Source organism: Tachysurus fulvidraco, chromosome 7 (assembly GCF_022655615.1).
Source record: "Tachysurus fulvidraco isolate hzauxx_2018 chromosome 7, HZAU_PFXX_2.0, whole genome shotgun sequence".
In the NCBI taxonomy this organism is placed as follows: Eukaryota; Metazoa; Chordata; class Actinopteri; order Siluriformes; family Bagridae; genus Tachysurus; species Tachysurus fulvidraco.
In genome coordinates, this window is record NC_062524.1 from 30005225 (window position 1) to 30024110 (window position 18886).

Sequence of the window (18886 nt, forward strand, 5' to 3'; positions counted from 1 at the left end):
GGTTAGACAATGAAACCAAAGAATGAAAGATTTCACAGTGACCAGGGCGATTCTGATTCATTCCTCGTGAAGAACAATGGGCAGATCATTGAGAAGTGAGTGAGATTCTTGACACACTCTCCACATTCAAAAGGCTTGTGCAACTGACTTTAATCTTACTAACATTACAGAGCTCACAAAACACTGATGTCTGTTTTCTGCCCTCGCAGCTTGAGCCGCTACACTCAGGATCTGTCACATCCACAAATCTGCATCCGATTAAGAAAAACACACTCATACGTTTAGTTTTTCTTTAGTGTACAGTAGTGATGACATTGTATTTGATAAGACAGCTATTGTAGATCAATCTGCCAGAAGCAGTGTGATCATTATCCCTCTCCAGCCCTGTCGTGCACAGGTTTAGCTCGATGCTCAGCATGAAGGATTTCTAACCATCAGAACCTAATAAGAATCACTTTAATGAGGATGTGTGTTTAATAATCATGTTCCATGAAGCTGTATTCCACTTCCATAAGCTTCAGAATAGTTTCTTTAGGTTAGCGTGAGGTTTCTTTACATTCACCACAAAAACACAATGCATTCAAACAGCAACTTTATTCCATGTGTCTTACAGTGACTCACAGCACAGTGAAAACTGTATGAACGTAAATGACATGCTGAATTGCATAAATAAACACAAAGACACATTACATAGTGATGTTACCAGTGACACCTAAGCTACGAGGCGCGTGTCAAAAAATGAACTGGATTTTCATTTTAGCTTTGTGTCGAAGCTTGATTCGTTCTGGCAAAATCACGTGACCAATGTCGTCCGAAGCTTTGTTTCACACACACCCACGTGACTGCTTTGTTATCTGATTCAAACGTGCCCTCGTGTGTTGTATTGGAGAATTGCGTTACACGGAATCTATTACTGTATAGTGAGTTCAGGAGAGTTTGTTTCGTTGACAATGGAGCCTGTTACAAAAAGATCGCGTTCTGAAATGTGGCAAAACTTTCATTTGATTTCGCCCAATAAGGTGGGTATGTGTATGTATATATATATATATATATGTGTGTTTTGTTGTGAAGACTATTTATAACTTAAATCTCACTCATCATTGGGCAATTATACGATTCAATATAACATTTCATGTCGTATATTTTGTCATATATATATGATGATATATAAGTTGAAAAATATAGGAATGCAAGATGATACCATGAACTTTTTTTAAATGGTTTGCACTTTATACTTTTGAGTCTATCCTTAATCTGTTTTTAGGTCCAGTGATTGATTTGCTCCCAGCAGCTGGACTATAATAATAATAATAACAACACATCATCCATGTCACTCATTCAAGAACACTTACAATGTCCATTTTACGAGCTCACACTTACAAATAAGACTGTGTGTGTCTATATAGTCATGCTGAACAGGTGGACACCTGATTGCTGATTGTTAATAAAACAATAAAGCACAAAACATCCATCTAACCTACAGTACAGTAGTCTGTAAGGCAGATTTATAATTGTGTAAAAGTGTCTGCACTTCTGTACCTTCAACATTTAAGATTTTTTTTCTAAAATGTCAAAACGTCCACTTTCACCATACAAAACGTTATCTTTATTACATTTTTGTTTGGAGTTACCCTGCATATGCAATGGAACATGTTTTGGTCATATATTTATTCATTTATTTATTAAGCTATCCTTAATTTGTCAATTCATTAATTTTTGCTTCTAAAATTAATACTTTGTTTGGTTGTGGAACATTGTGTGATAGCGCTTTCACCAGCAGAGGTCCTCATCGAGCTCTGATCTGAAAAGCTTTGAGTATTGAACCTTTTTCCGATACAATTGGGTTGACAGCTTCACTGCTTCATGAAAGCTTCACTTTGCCATCACTAACATTACATTGCACTACACACATTTCATACATGCATTTCTTTAATTGCAATCAACATACAGTACCTACAGTACACTCACCATAGGATGTAGATCAAATTTGATTATCCTTTTGTCATCATCAATTGTGCATCAATTTTACTTCAAAATCCACATTAAAACAGTGTAGACTCACAAGGTCAGCTCACAAAGCTAATTAGCACAAAGCTAATTAGCACAAAGCTAATTAGCTCGAGTGCTCAGGTAATTTGTTCAAAAACAATTTCATTGAAAAGCTAACGTTTATGTATTGATAAAGATTTTTATCATTGATAAAAAGTGATTAACTGGTCATAAAATGAGCAATAAACAATCAGAACTTCATTACCACACAGTCTCTTGCTTCTCTGAGATTGGAAGTCCCGTTCGAGGACAAGTCGGTTCGTTGAATCGGTTCGTGAGTCGAGTGGTCCATTTGAAGAGTTGCTTTGATGAGTGAGTAGTATAATAGTCAAAAGTAAATTATTTTTTTTATTATTTTTTATATTGGAATAAGAATTGATTTACATTTTCAAATAGCTTCATTGGCTCCATTACCATGGTTTTAAAAAAAAAAAAAAAAAGAGCTGTTCCTCTGATGTGCTCGTTCCTAATCCTGTCCAACCTCGTCACTCCTAAAGAGAACCTCATCATCCTAATCTCTGCTACCTCCATCTCTGCTTCATGTCTTTTCCTCACTGCTACAGTCTCTAACACATACAGCAGAGCTGCTCTCACTACTGTCTTCTACACCTTTCCTTTCATTCTTACTGACTCTTCCTTTGATTCTTACTGTCATATACACACACACACACACACACACACACACACAACACTCCTGAGACTCTTGCCACACACACCACTCCTGACACTCTTCTGTCTCACACACCTCCTTCACCTCTTTTCCACACTCTACATCACACTAGTCGGTTGATGCCAAATACTTAAACTCCTGCACCTTCTTGACCTCAGCCCCCTGTAACCTCTGTAGTTGCTACAACTTTGCACATCACCCTTGTTCCTAAAGATCAGCACTAGAACACTTCTCCATTCCTCAGGCATCTTATCCGTCTCTAAAATCCTGTTGAACAATCTACATAGAAACTCCACAGCTGTCTCCCCTAGACATTTTCACACCTCCACAGGTATGTCATCTGGACCAGCAGCCTTTACACAGCCTTTGATTCACCTCAGAGCCTTCCTAACCTAATCATTTCCTGCTGTACCTTAATCTCCTGTCTTTCCCTCTCATCTTTTCTCCTTCCAGATGACAAACCTAGCACCCTCCATTCTGTCTCCCTGATCACTTCTGCTGTAGTTCCCCAGAGCTCTTCTTGACCACCCAAAGCCTTTCTTAGCTTTTCCTTTATCAACTTCCACCACTTGGTCTTCTTTTCAATTTTTCCTCTCCTCTTGTTCCTGACTCTTCTAACTCTCAGCCTTCTTGTTGACAGTAACCAATGCATAACATTCATGTCACAGTTAGTCACAGGCAAATGCAGATCCATTTGCAGTTGCTTCTTTGGCTGGCTGGCTGGCTGGCTGGCTGGCTGGGCGGGCGGGCAGAAACAGATCAGAACACTGAGCAGGACAGGGACATAAACAGACAGCACAGAGCATACCAACAACGACTCACCACCAGGAAGTGAACAAAACAGAGTACATATAGTGAACAAGAACCAATTACAAGACGGAGACAAACAAAGACTAAGACAAAACACCTGTGGAAGAGATTGAGTGCAATTAATGTCCATGGTAACAAATAGGTGGGTGGGGTCAACAATTAACAGCAGGGAATGACAGCAGGCAGAAACAAAGGAGAACACAGACAGACTCATTACAATTCAACATCACCTCTTAAAGTTCTAACGTTACACTGAGTACCCTGTCTGACTCTTCAGATCTAAAACATTCCTCACAAACTTAAACTCATTATTCCTGCAGTAGGTTGGAAGGGAGAAGAAGAAATTCTGGAGTGAGTTAGATGAGGTGATGAAGTATAGTGTTCTCGTGCAGTGTCTTGAAACTCTGACTAATCACCAAGTTAAACCATAATCAATGAAGACAGAGTCGTGGTAAGGTTGATCGTTTACTGTCACTCTTCCTTGTTAATATATATTGTATACTCTACAGCTTGTATTGACAACAGCCATGTTAGAGTGATCTCCTTCTCCTCATACATGACTGTATTTTAGCTGCATTAATCTCTGAAATTTTAGCTGCACACTGTTTAGCTTCTTCAATTTGGAATGCCAGAGTGAGACCTTATTCATAGTAAGTTTATCTTCTTCCGTAAGCAGCTTCTCTCTGACACTGTTTGCTTTCTCAATAATTTACATGGCTCAGCAAGGCTTTTTACAGTAAATCAGCGACAAACTGACTGTCTGACACCCGATCATTGGCATATTTGTCTGAAATGTAAGTTTTTATCAAAAGTTATGAATCTTTTTAAAATGTCCTTTCAGTCGTGCAACAGAGTCGAAATTTCTTCCATCTGGGACATCATCCAAGCCGGCGGGTCAAATGTACGTCTGAAGCGACACTTACCAGCGCTCCCACGGCAGAACAGGTTTACCAGTGTGGGGTAGAAATGGCTTAGGGGAAGATTACTCAAAGAAATGCTAGTTTACTTAAAGAACTTCAGCAGCAACAGAACACAGTGAAGCATGCGCATCAGCCTGACTTTACAACAATATTACTGCAACAGATAATAATGAAGAACTGGTTAGAAACCACAAGAAGATGTATTGTCTAATCAGCAGTCAGACGCAATCCGGTTTGTCTGAATTGTCGTTGTGTTTTAAGCTTTGTGATTTTGTTTTGCACTTCCTGGCCATCTTATTTATCAGTGTTTTTAACACTAAATTTTCTGCCTCGATAATAATTATAATTCTGGCTGTATTTGCAATATGTATTTTAACTTTGCCTTTGTCAGACATGTAAATAGACAATCATTGTGTCTCTCTTTGTCATTTTCTTCTTAAACTTGGACATCATTTTTAGATTCAGTGTTTTCAGGGTGTCTGTACTGTCAGAATGAAGAAAAGGAGAAAAGCTGTGATATTTTACTTTATATTATTTTATTTTATTTTTAGGTAGAGGTTTATTCTTAGTAGTACCATATTAATAGAATTTGAGCTATCAAAAGTCAACTTTTTTCCTCAGACCAAAATGAATCTTAGAGCATTGGTGTTTTCATATACTTGCTAAAACAACTTTTTCTCTTTTAGGATTTCAGGACATGTTCAGGCTTTGTTAAGAGAAAGGTGACACTAGGGTGACGTATCAGTGTGAACAACAGAACAGAAGATCCTCTGAGAGGATTAACATTATATAATTTACCATTATTTTATTGATCTTATTTTCACATTTTCTTTATCCTGTTGTAATTAATCAAACCAAAAAGGTAGGAAACATCATTTAATAGTAATATTATTTTTCATATTGTTAACATACACAAGTACCTAAGCTGTGATTGGCTCCCAGATACATTTGGCATCATGGGTTTGGCATCAATACTGTATTGTACATGCATTGTTATTCTGGTTAAATATGACATTTAACCGGTCTATATTTTAAACCTAGTCACTGGCACTGGGCTGAGAACGTTCCACATCTCCTACCTGAAGACTCCTGAGGTGAGTAATGACTTTATTTTCTCCCTAGTCACATCTATCTGTCTGTCTATCTGTCTAATCCAGTGTGTAACTCCAGGGTTCTTAATGGAATAGACTGAACTGGTTACTGGTTTCTCTTCTTACACAGAAGACACAAATTTGTTCTGAAATTATTTGATGAAAGTACAAAATCTGTTATTTTTATTTTATTTTAGGTTATAAACAACACAATGGACTGGAAGCTGGTGCTGACTGTTTTGTGTCTGACTGGTAAGTCTTCTCATTTTGCTTTATTTCTCACTAAGGATCTGAATTTTAGAGTGAATTTTACATGATCCTACTTATATTATAAATCTGCTGATTTCTCACTTCAGAAGCTGTATTGTGTATGAATTTGATGTTATAGGAGTGCAACATTAAAGTTGATCGTATTTGTGTTCAGCAAACACAACTACAACAAACACAACTTCAGCAAATACATATTGAGGGAGCTTCAAGGTCAGCAGAACTGTTCCAGAAAATGGGGCGGGGTTACATACTGTACCTCAGAGGGCGACAGAGAGCTTAACACTTCACCCATTCACTCTGTTACAGCTTGAAACCCAGTTTGAGGCTCAGCCATTGCCAGATGAGCTGATTTCAGGAAACACTTGTAGGTATGTGCTGCTGTATGATGTAACCCTAACCCTAGTGAGAACATAAAAAATATAATACATAGATTTACAAATAATTAAGTGATTAAATCAATAAAAAAATTAAAAAAAATATTTTAATTGGTTCTAGACAAAATTAACATGTATAATGCACACTTTATTCTTAAGTAAAAATTACAAACAGTTTTTTAATACTTCATAATTTTAATAATTACATTTTCAAATAAAATGTATTTATATAGCACTTTTAGCATGTATATTTATTTGTCCCCATTTATCCCCAATGAACAAGCCAGAGACAACTGTGGTGAGGAAATCTCCCTTAGATAGATTGAGGAAGAAACCTCATATTACTGTAATGTCTGTGTAAAAATATCTCTGAAATATGGACATATATATATTTTAAACCTTGAATTTATTGGATGACTCATAAACAAAGATTTTTTCTGTCGACTCTCATCATCATATCTCCAGCTTATTGAGTGAATATTATTTACACCTTATTGGCTAAACTTGAGCTTTTTCTTTACTTACCTGCTCTATAATGGCCAAATTTTGTCATTTTTGGTGTTTCAGGGTCTATTTAAACCACAGAAGAAGAAGATCACACCTGCCCCACTGCCAAGTTTCTAACTTCTCCTCTACAGCCCATTCAGATCTGATGAAGAAGGGCCAACCACACTGACTGCACTGGATGGATGAAACAGAGAGGGTGTTCCTCCACCTTAAGGAGGCTCTCACCTCCATACTTTGACATCCCCTTCACCTTCCAAACTGACGTCTCTGAGACCAGGCTGGGGGTCATGTAAACTACCACAGAGAACCCGACATGGTAGCTAGAGGGAGATAAGATGAGAAAGCTCCGGATCAAACTAATACACTGTCAGATACATTTTGGACACTGCGGCATATTAAATATATGATAAATAGTAAGTTGTTCTGTGTGACAAATACAATGTGTGATGGGAGAGCTTGACAAAAGACCCAAATGCGTGACTGTCACTCTTAATGCGTGACTCCTGATAGCCCTGATATTGTAAAGTCACATATTGTTTCTGTTTTTCTGCCTGCCCTGCATTGCTCTGTCTGCCTGTATACTGGATTCCTGGAGCTGTTTATCAGGCTGCCCTACATTGCTATGTCTACTTGTGGGTGTGTAAACAATACACTTGGATACAATACAATACGTGGCACTTCACATTCCAACTAAAACATGTTTTTCTTCTTTACCACATGACCATCATACAGTATCAGCTTTTATTTCATACTAGCTCTGTGTCTCTAAGTTGTGTAAAGAAATGAGAACATTTGTCCTTTACTGTAAACACTGGTGATCTGCACAAACCCTGTGATTTGCTGCTTCATCCATGTTCAGTTCTAGACCTGCATTTTTATATAAATCTTAGATTTTACAGCTAATGATTTCAACTGACTTCAACTGAAATCTTGTGACTTGTTTACTTTTGAGTTTCGCTTTACATGCATGCATCACTGGAACAGTCTGACTCTCACCTCTGAAGGCTGTTTAGGCTTAAAGCCAAAGTGAAGTTTGAAGAAATATATATGTTTCTATTTAACAATCTGCCCTACACTAATGAAGTAAATGCAATACATACTTCTATAATTTCACCATGTACACCATATCAGTTTTTAACACACATGGATAAGCTTCTTCTTCATCCACATTCTACAAAATGCTGCCTGTCATCCGAAACTTAACTTTAAAAGAGTTAGTTAGTGTCACAATGTCAAATGATCCCATGCAAATTTCCTAGAGGTGCTAAGGAGATTTGTCAATGGGGCAACCACAGAAGCAAAGTTTTTACAGAAACGTCTGTAGTAACCGGCCATACCAAGAAACCTTCTTAACTCCCTTTTATTGGTAGGAAGAGGAAAATCTAGGATGACAGCAACTTTTTCTTCAACCGACCATACTTGCCCTTGGCCTACTTTCTTGCCAAGGTAGGTAACAACAGCCTTCACAAATTCACACTTCACCAAGTTTAAAGTCAATGATGCCTCAGATAGCCTACTAAAAACCCTTTCTTCACCCCTGACAGTACCTGGCGCATTAGTCGTTGGAAAGTTGCAGGAGCGTTCCGCATCCAAAACGCCATAACGGAATACTGCAGAAAGTTGTCAGGGGTAACAAAAGCAGAGATTTCTGAGGCTCGAGGTGTGAGGGGCACCTGCCAGTATCCTTTCAGAAGATCAAGTTTGGTGACATATCGAGCAGAACTTTGTCAACACAGTCCTCTATTCGAGGAAGAGGAAACGAGTCAGGCTTGGTGATGTTATTAACCTTTCGGTAGTCAGTGCAAAAATGATAGGACGAGTCAGATTTGGGAACAAGCAAGCATGGCGAGCTCCAGGGGCTCTGGCTGGGTATAGCAAACCCATGTTTCAACAAATATTCAACCTCTGATTTCATTACTTCTCGTTTTTGTGGAATGACACGGTACGGATGCTGCTTAATAGGTGCAGAGTCACCTATATCAATGTCGTGTGTGAGGACAGTAGTTTGGCGGAGAACATCAGAAAACAAGCTGGGGTACTTGCCTATTAATTTGACTACATTGGTACGTTGGTTCTTGGGCAAGTGAGCAAGATACGAGTCCAAGTTACTCAGCACTGCAGAATTGTTTAAACGTGTACAGGATATTCGGTCCTCATGAACATCTAGATTATCCTGCAGGAGACAATATGTAGTGGAGAGTGTGGTAGCAGTAACTGCAGGTGCAACATCAGACACGGGGGTTTCTTTTGTAGCTTCCTTTGTGATATAAGCCTTCAGCATATTCACATGACACACTCGACTTTTTCTCCTCTGATCTGGAGTAGAGATTACATAATCAGTGTCCATAAGTTTTTTTTCAACTGCATACGTGCCAGTGAATTTAGCCTGCAATGCTGACCCTGGAACAGGAAGCAAGACTAAAACTAAATCGCCAGGTTGGAAAATGCACCTGACACATGCCTTGTCATATTGGACTGTGCAATTAACATATGAGCTTTTGCTAAATCACAAGCTTTATGGAGACGCTCACAGAAAGCACATACATAGTCCAACACATTACTAGACACTGGATTTTTCGCCAACATCTGCTCATTTAGCAGTTTCAACGGCCCCCGAACAGTGTGCCCAAAAACAAGTTCAGCAGGGCTGAAACCTAATGCCTCCTGCACAGTCTCTCTAACTGCAAACATTAATAACGGCAAACCCTCAACCCAGTCTCTACCAGTGCTTAGGCAATATGTACGTAGCATGGACTTCAGGGTTTGGTGAAAACGCTCCAGCGCACCCTGAGACTCTGGATGGTATGCAATGGATAATCTATGGCCAACTCCCAACTCCTTCAACACTTGAGCAAACACTTTTGAAGTGAAGTTAGTACCTCTGTCCATTTGGATAACCTTAGGTAACCCAAACGTTGAGCAGAACTTAACTACCTCCTTCACTATCGCCTGGGCTCTAAGAGTACGGAGCGGAACAGCTTCTGGAAACCTGGTGGCAGTACACATCAAAGTCAAAATATATTGATGTCCTGATCTAGATTTCGGTAGTGGCCCAACACAATCCAAAATTAAACGTTCAAACGGCTCTCTCACCACTGGAATTGGATGGAGGGGAGCAGAAGGTATGATCTGATTAGGCTTACCCGCTAGTTGGCAAACAGGACTTGCAGAACTTGGAAACGCTAGACTTCAATCCAGCCCAAAAGTAGTATCTGGAAATTCGCTTGCAAGTTTTATTAACCCCAAGATGGACAGAGAGAGGATCTTCATGGGCAAGCTGCAATACCTGAGAACAAAAATTAGAGGGCAAAACAATTTGGTAGACGGTTAAACAGATGCCCGAGCCACCTCATCAACATTACGTGGCTTCCAACGACGCATGAGAACGTTATCTTCCCAAATAAAAGCTATTCTAGCATTTCTAGAGTCCTCTAGCTGAACAGCAGCGTCAACACAGTGTGCTACAGATTGGTCAGATCTTTGAGCAGCAATTAAGTTCTCTCTATCAAATTTTAGACCTGTTGCACCCACATCTGAGCTCGCCAAATCACTAGGAGCAAACTGCGGTGTAATAGATAGAGTACACTCCAGTGAATCTTTTGCTGGATTCAGGAATGAGTCAGCGAGACTCACAGTCTCCTTCCATTTCTGTGCCTGAGCAAAAGCCACACACTTAGTTTTTCCACCCGCATTTTTCTGTTTAAATGCTTTACAATCAGTAATAAAATTGTTAGGATCCAAACAATAGAAACAAACACATTTGTTGGTAGCACGCTTTGTATCAGCTTTACGACCCTTATCTGCCATTTCGCTTAAAACATTTGACCCGTCCCTCTCTCTCGGCCCAGTATTAAAACACAGATGTTTGGACTGACGTGAAGACGGGAAAACTGTCTTATGAGTAAGCACGAACTCGTCTGGGATCACAGCAGCTTCAGAGAGCGTGTTTACTTTTTGTTCATTTAGATGAACAACAACAGGTTTGGGAGCACAATTCTTAAAGTCCTCCAGTAAAATAAGCTCCTGCAACTGCTCAAAACTAGTGACCTTATTAGAGAAGCACCACTTCTCAAAAAGAGTTTTTTCTCCCGAGCGAATTCTACATACGTTTGTTTGGCTGTTTTTATTAAGTTTCGGAAGTGCTGCTCTCAATACTGCCCCTTTGACAATCCCATAGTCGAGAGACTGCTCAATAGGAAGCGAAGAACAAACCTCCTGTGCTTTGCCTGCAAAATTGCACTGCAAGAGAAGCCCCCACATATCTTTTGGCCACCCCAGTTTAGCAGCGATGCGTTCAAAAGCAGTGAAATAGGAATCTACCTCAGCTTCTCTAAAAGGGGGTACCAGTCTTACATACTTCGCCACATCAAAGTTCGGCTGGGTATTGTTTAACGGGTCATAACCATGCTGGAGTGTGACTGTGCACTCCCAAATGCTGGGGAGGATGGAGCTCTCAAACGTGGGAGGGGAACCGGCTTTCTGCGCAAAGCTTCAGCTTCTAATTCAAGTGATTTCAATTTAATATCACGCTGTGCCTCAACCTCGATAGTACGGAGTTGTAGTGCTTTAATGCCATGTTCTTGTTTTTTTTAGCTCCAAGTCAAGCTCCTTTAACTTGATTGCAGTCAACGGATCAAGAAAAGATTCAGTGGAAAAGGGTGAACCTGAAACAGAAGTTTCTCCTACCGCTACAGACTCTTCCAACTCCAGAGGTGACTCATCGGGTAGAATACCTGTGTTCGTCAACTCGTAATACAGCTCCTTCTTAATCACTTGCTTGGCAGCCTCTCTGGACACAATGACATTGACACAATGTTTTATACTCACTCACTACACTGTCAGGTTTTACCAGCTGTCTCAAGTACAGGTTAAAGAATCTGAGCTGAGTTCCAGCACACAAGAAATCAAGTCAAGTCAAGAAGATTATTTTGTTATTTCTGATGCAATACATAATGAAATGAACTTCAGAACTATGGAGCTACATAAAACAAAAGAGAGTCAATGACTTAAAACAGGACAAAAAGCAATAACCAGACCAGGAACATCTGACAACTACAATTTTTACATCTTTTGTTCAAAACCCTAGTTCAAAACAGTGTCACAGATTTTATACAACTTTGGTGAGACACCAGCTCAAATATTATATTAACATTATATAATTTTTCATCACTACCGGGAATTTATTTTCACATTTTTCATATTCCGTTGTAATTAATTAAACCAAAAATTAGGAAAAGTCATTTGTTAGAAATGTTGTTTTTCAGGTTGTCTGAGGAAATAATAACACCTAAGCTGTGATTGGCTCCCAGGTCGTTTTGACATCAATACTGTATGGTACATGCATTGTTACTCTGGTTAAATATCTCATTTACCTCTTCTATATTTCACACTTTGTCTCTGCTGCTGGGCTGAAAACGTTCCACATCTGATTCCTGAAGACACCTGAGGTGAGTAATGACTTTATTTTCTTTCTAGTCTCCAGTCTCCATTCTGTATAAATGATAATATATTTTTATAATATAATTTTTTTTAAAAATATACACAGCATATAAATGATGAACTACATTTATAGTCGATAAAGGTAGAAACATTTTCTAACATAGATGCTAGACACCTATTTTAATTATTCCTTATTACAAACTCGCTCTTGGAAGCCCGTAGAACACCTTGGTACTGTAGATTTTTGTGAAATATAGCACATTAACAAAGAACTGTTCAACATATCCAGGCATGAAATCTGTCATCAATCCAGCCACACATTTGCTATTTGTCCTAGAGTTGTAATTTTCATTTGCATTTACATTTAAGGCGTTTGGCAGATTCCTTATTCAGAGCAATGTACAAATTACATAAACACTAGTTCACTAGGTTACTAAAACTCTGTTGGAACTCTCTCCACATCAGGAATTTTGTGTTTCATTAATCTTTGATGTTGTCAGAATGTTAGTTAAGCATTTGATCCTTGGGTTATATAGATATCTGTTCATTGGCATCAATCCAGTGCATGTGCTCAATTGGTGTTTCAGAAGGTGAAGAAAAGTAAATTGTCATTTTAGGTGACACAGGAGCTGCTGAGTCATTTATTCGTGAAGGAGTACTTCCGTTGTCTGAACAAATGTTTACTGGATCCCATGCTCTTTGTCAAGGTTTAGAGATGGTTTATGTTCGTGTTCCCATACATTATATAACTTTGGCCAAACTCCAACCTTAACTAACCCAGTCACCACATGAGATTTCAGTCTTACCAGTTGCTGGAATAGATTTTATTTTAGGTAATGACTTAGTGGGAGGAAAAGTTGTTCCAGTAATATAAGTAATGGAGGTGTGTGCTGACTGCCAATCTGATGAATTTGCAGAGAAGCTGCCTGAGGGTTTTTTGTCATTTTCAAAAGCCATTGTGGTTTATCTTGGGATGAGGGTTGGCCAAGGAAATGTTTCTCCATTAAAGTTAGGAGTCTAAAATTAAGGCCATTCTTGACTTTCCAGTTCCCACAACCCGACAGGAATTACGAAGATTTTTAGGAATGGTTGGTTATTACAGAGCGTTTTGTAAAACCTTTCCTTCGGTTGCCGAGCCCTTAAAGTCCTTACTAAGTCCCACTACTACATTCAAGTCTTCTCCTGATTTTCAAATTGCTTTTAAAAATGTGAAAGCTTTGTTGTGTTCTGCTCCTGTTCTAGTTGCCCCTGATTTTGCTAGGCCTTTTACACTGGAGGTTGATGCAAGTGGTGTGGGAATCAGAGCAGTTTTGCTACAGGAGGATGCAAGTGAAGTAAACCATCCGGTGTGCTACGTTTCTCGAAAGTTAAACAAACACCAAGTGAAGTATTCCACGATTGAGCAAGAAGTGTTAGCTTTGGTGTTGGCCCTACAGCACTTTGAGGTATATGTTGGCTCAAGTGTCTTGCCTGTAGTGGTATATACTGATCATGATCCTCTTGTGTTTTTGTCCCGAATGCATAACCACAATCAACGGCTCATGAGATGGTTTCTTATAATTCAAGAATATAACCTAGAGAAACACAAAAAAGAAAATTGCCGATGCTCTTTCTAGAGTTTAAAAAAAAACAACTTTGTTTTGAGGGAATTTTGTGTGTGTGTGTGTGTGTGTGTGTGTGTGTGTGTGTGTGTGTGTGTGTGTAGGGGCATGTTACGTGCCAAGGCACATATTTGCAGGATTGCTTTGAATGCTTTTGTTACAGCGGATTGTTTGAGCGCGATGCAGTTTTCCCAAAACCGGTCAGTGCAGGGCATAGATATCTACACCTAGATGTCACCTTGGGTACGGCAGTTCATTGGAACGAAAGAGCCACCATCTTGGTACAGGGGACCCCCTCCTCTTTAATGCATCACTGTCAATGTAGGCAAAGGTCTAACGTGAATAAAATCACCATAATTCGTCAGTTTTGCAATTTTATATTTTTTGGTTCGTTCCAGCGGTCAGACATATTAATACCATGTCATCAATCAAAGCTATTTTCATGGCAAAAATTCAATTACAAAAACACAAATCTTATAAATACAATAAAAACAAAACAAAATTTAAACAGTAAGTCATATTATACATCCATCCATCCATACATCCATCTTCTACCGCTTATCCAGGGACAGGTCGCGGGGGCAGCAGTCTAAGCAGGGATGCCCAGACTTCCCGCTCCCCAGACACTTCCTCCAGCTCTTCCGGGGGAATACCGACGCGTTCCCAGGCCAGCCGAGAGACATAGTCCCTCCAGCGTGTCCTAGGTCTTCCCCAGGGCCTCCTCCCGGTTGGACATGCCCGGAACACATCCCCAGGGAGGCATCCAGGAGGCATCCGAAACAGATGCCCGAGCCACCACAGCTGACTCCTCTCGATGTGGAGGAGCAGTGGCTCTACTCTGATCTTCTCCAGAGTGACCGAGCTCCTCACCCTATCTCTAAGGGAGCGCCCAGCCACCCTGCGGAGGAAACTCATTTCGGCCGCCTGTATCCGGGATCTCGTCCTTTCGGTCATGACCCAAAGCTCATGACCATAGGTGAGGTTAGGAACGTAGATCGACGGGTAAATAGAGAGCTTCGCCTTGTGGCTCAGCTCTTTCTTCACCACAACAGATCAGTATATCGACCGCATCACTGCCGAAGATACACCAATCCGCCTGTCGATCTCCTGCTCCATCCTTCCCTCACTCGTAAACGAGACCCCAAGATACTTAAACTCCTCCACTTGAGGTAGGAGCTCTCCACCAACCTGTCCATATAAGTAATGAACAGGACCGGTGACAAAGGGCAGCCCTGCTGGAGTCCAACATGCACCGGGAACAAGTCTGACTTACTGCCGGCAATGCGAAGCAAACTCCTGCCCCGGTCATATAGGGACCGGACAGCCCTTAACAGAGGGCACCGGACCCCATACTCCCAGAGCACCCCCCACAGGTCACCACGAGGGACACAGTCGAAAGCCTTCTCCAGATCCACAAAACACATGTGAACTGGTTGGACAAACTCCCATGAACCCTCCAGCAACCTGGCGAGGGTATAGAGATGGTCCAGTGTTCCACGACTGGGACGAAACCCGCATTGTTCCTCCTGAATCCGTCGTTCGACTATCGGACGAATTCTCCTCTCCAGTACCATGGCATAGACTTTTCCGGGGAGGCTGAGGAGTGTGATCCCCCTGTAGTTAGAACACACCCTCCGGTCCCCTTTCTTAAACAGAGGGACCACCACCCCAGTCTGCCAATCCAGAGGCACTGTCCCCAACCGCCACGCAATGTTTCAGAGGCAGGTCAACCAAGACAGCCCCACAACATCCAGAGACTTGAGCTACTCAGGGAGGATCTCATCCACCCCCAGTGCCTTGCCACTGAGGAGCTTCTCAACTACCTCAGTGACCTCAGCTTGGGGAATCGACGAGTCCACAACTGAGCCCCCGCCCTCTGCTTCCTCAGTGGAAGACATGTCGTTGGGGTTGAGGAGAACCTCAAAGTATTCCTTCCACCATCCGAGGATGTCCCCAGTCGAAGACAGCTGATTCCCACTCCCACTGTAAACAGTGTGAGCAGGGCACTGCTTCCCCCTCCTGAGGCACCGGACGGTTTGCCAGAATTTCTTCGAAGCCAACCGATAGTCCTTCTCCATGGCCTCACTGAACTCCTCCCAGACCCGAGTTTTTGCCTCCGTAACCACCCGGGCTGAAGCTCGCTTGGCCCTTCGGTACTTATCAGCTGCCTCCGGAGTCCCCCGAGCCAACCAGGCTCGATAGGACTCCTTCTTCAGCTTGACGGCATCCCTTACTTCCGGGGTCCACCACCGGGTTCGGGGATTGCCACCACGACAGGCACCGGAGACCTTATGGCCACAGCTCCGAGCGGCTGCATCGACAATGGAGGTGGAGAACATGGTCCACTCGGACTCAATGTCTCCAGCCTCCCTCGGGATCTGGTTGAAGCTCTGCCGGAGGTGGGAGTTGAAGATCTCTCTGACTGGAGACTCTGTCAAAAGTTCCCAGCAGACCCTCACAGTACGTTTGGGTCTGCCAAGTCTGTCCTCTTCCTCCCCCGCCATCGGATCCAACTCACCACCAGGTGGTGATCAGTTGACAGCTCCACCCCTCTCTTTACCCGAGTGTCCAAGACATACGGCCAGATGAAACAACCACAAAGTCGATCATCGACTTCCGACCTAGGGTGTCCTGGTGCCATGTGTACTGATGGACACCCTTATGCTTGAACATGGTGTTCGTTATGGACAAACTGTGACTAGCACAGAAGTCCAATAACAGAACACCACTCGGGTTCAGGTCGGGGGGGCCGTTCTTCCCAATCACGCCCCTCCAGGTGTCACTGTCACTGCCCACGTGAGCGTTGAAGTCCCCCAGTAGAACGACGGAGTCCCCGGTCGGAGCACTTTCCAGCACCCCTTCCAGACGCGCCAAGAAGGTCGGGTACTCTACACTGCCATTTGGCCCACAAGCACAAATAACCATGAGAGACCTATCCCCGACCCGAAGGCGCAGGGAAACGACCCTCTCGTTCACCGGGGTGAACTCCAACACGGTTGCTGAGATGGGGGGCTATGAGCAAGCCCACACCAGCCCGCCGCCTCTCACCATGGGCAACTCCAGAGTAGTAGAGTGTCCAGCCTCTCTCAAGGAGTTGGATTCCAGAGCCCAAGCTGTGTGTGGAGGTGAGCCCAACTATATCTAGTCGGTATCTCCCAACCGCCTGCACCAGCTCAGGCTCCTTCCCCCCCAGCGAGGTGACATTCCATGTCCCTAGTGCCAGATTCCGTGTCTGGGGATTGGGTCACCGAGGCCCCCGCCTTCAACTGCCACCCAATCCACATTGTATCGGCCCCTTACGGTTTCTCCTGCAGGTGGTGGGCCCACAGGAGATCGGCCCCACGTCGCTCTTTCGGCCTGAGCCCGGCCGTGCCCCGTGGGGCAAGACCCGGCCACCAGGCGCTTACATACAAGCCCCAACCCCGGGCCTGGCTCTAGGGCGGGGCCCCGGTTGCGCCTTACTGGGCGACGTCACGGACCTTGGTTTAACTTTACTCTCTCTGAACTTTACTCATAAGGGTTTTTTGAACTGCTCTTTGTCTGGCCTGTCACACAGGACCTGTTTGCCTTGGGAGACCCTACCAGGGGCAAAAAGCCCCAGACAACATAGCTCCTAGGATCATTCAGGCACGCAAACCCCTCCACCACAATAAGGTGGCGGTTCAAGGAGGGGATATTACACAATTTATACAATTAAAAAAAAGAATTGTATATTATACAATTCTTTTTTTTTAAATTAACATATGATAAAAAAATCCAAACCCTTTTCAGACATAATGTCATTAAAAATGTCCTTAAGTGAAGTAACTTGATAAAAGAGCATTCTGCTTGTGTTAAGTCCAGGACAATCTAATAAAATATGTTTGACAGATAAGGGAATCTTACAGAACATACATAAAGTTGGGTCTTTTCACCTTTAAGCAAAAAAAGCATGGGTCAATTTTTAATGTCCTTATTAAGAGCTTCGGAATCTGCAAACATTGTCAAAAACTAATGGGTAACTAACATGGATCAGCTGTGGTCATTAACCAAGGACTTAAACATACCAACGGAACAAGAAATATAATTTCCTAACATTCAATATCATAAAACACATTCTCACTTGTGTAATGTAAAACTAGTCTGGTTTTTAGATTTCGTTCGTTTGAACATCCAAACGCAGCACAGAAGTACGGCATGGTCCGTGAATTTGAAGTACATGACCCCTGTTCCAAGATGGCGCCGCTTTAGACACATTTTTAAAACCCCAAAGCGACATCTAGTGTCGATATCTATGGATGCAGGGCGGAGACACAGCAGCAATAAAAGAGGTCCGCAACAATAAAAAAGTGAACGTCGCGTCAACTCATTGTTGGATTGTTGGTTGGTGTGTTGTGAGAGTTGTGTGACACAAGTGAATGTTTCTGCCGTGTATTTTGCCGTTGTGGAGTTAAGGTAATGAGCACGTTCATACATTATATACCACGTAGTATACTTCTTTGTCTAGATACCTCAGGTAAGGGGCGGGGGCTCCCCCTGTATTTTAGTTAGTGAGGGAAGTATAGTGTAGTTAGGATTTTAGTTTCACTTTAGTTTGTAGATGAGCGTGACTAAAAGAAAGCAGTGTTAGGTAAGAGGGTTTTGACTTTCTGTTTGTTTCTGTTCTTTGGCACCGCCAATTTTCCAGTCCTACCTGTTGTAGAAAACCATTTGTACATAAACATTGTGTCCGCATGTGTAATTATGGGCGTTGGCCATTTAGAGTAATTATCCCACAGAACCGGTTAGCCTTTTCTATCCCTTCACGGGAAGGTTATTCAAAGAAATGCTAGTTTACTTAAAGAACCTCAGCGGCAACAGAACACAGTGAAGCATGCGCATTAGCCTGACTTTACAACAATACTACTGCAACAGATAATAACAAGGAAGAACTGGTTAGAAACCACAACAAGATGTATTGTCTAATCAGCAGTAAGACGCAAACTAAACCTTATACAGTTTGTCTGAATTGTCGTTGTGTTTTAAGTTTTGTTATTTTGTTTTTGGATTTGTTATTTTGTTTTGCACTTCCCAGCCACCTTATTTATCAGTGTTTTTAACGTCGATTATCATTATAATTCTGGCTGTATTTAGAACATGTATTTTAATTTGCCTTTGTCAGATGTGTAAATAGACA

The 18886-nt window shown here is 41.9% G+C and overlaps 1 long non-coding RNA gene across 7 annotated transcripts; it reads left to right on the forward strand.

Annotated features, from left to right (window-relative positions):
• Positions 1 to 3717: 3717 nt before the first annotated feature.
• On the forward strand, positions 3718 to 7373 carry LOC113643917. Of its 7 annotated transcripts, none has more exons than XR_007143464.1 (6): positions 3718 to 5182; positions 5491 to 5543; positions 5738 to 5792; positions 5929 to 6020; positions 6117 to 6178; positions 6752 to 7373. It is a non-coding gene; the product is annotated as an uncharacterized LOC113643917 (long non-coding RNA). The 7 variants fall into 7 exon arrangements; XR_007143459.1 differs by having other exon boundaries at positions 3718 to 4430; positions 5136 to 5543; XR_007143462.1 differs by having other exon boundaries at positions 3718 to 3980; positions 4125 to 5543.
• The last annotated feature ends 11513 nt before the right edge of the window (positions 7374 to 18886 follow it).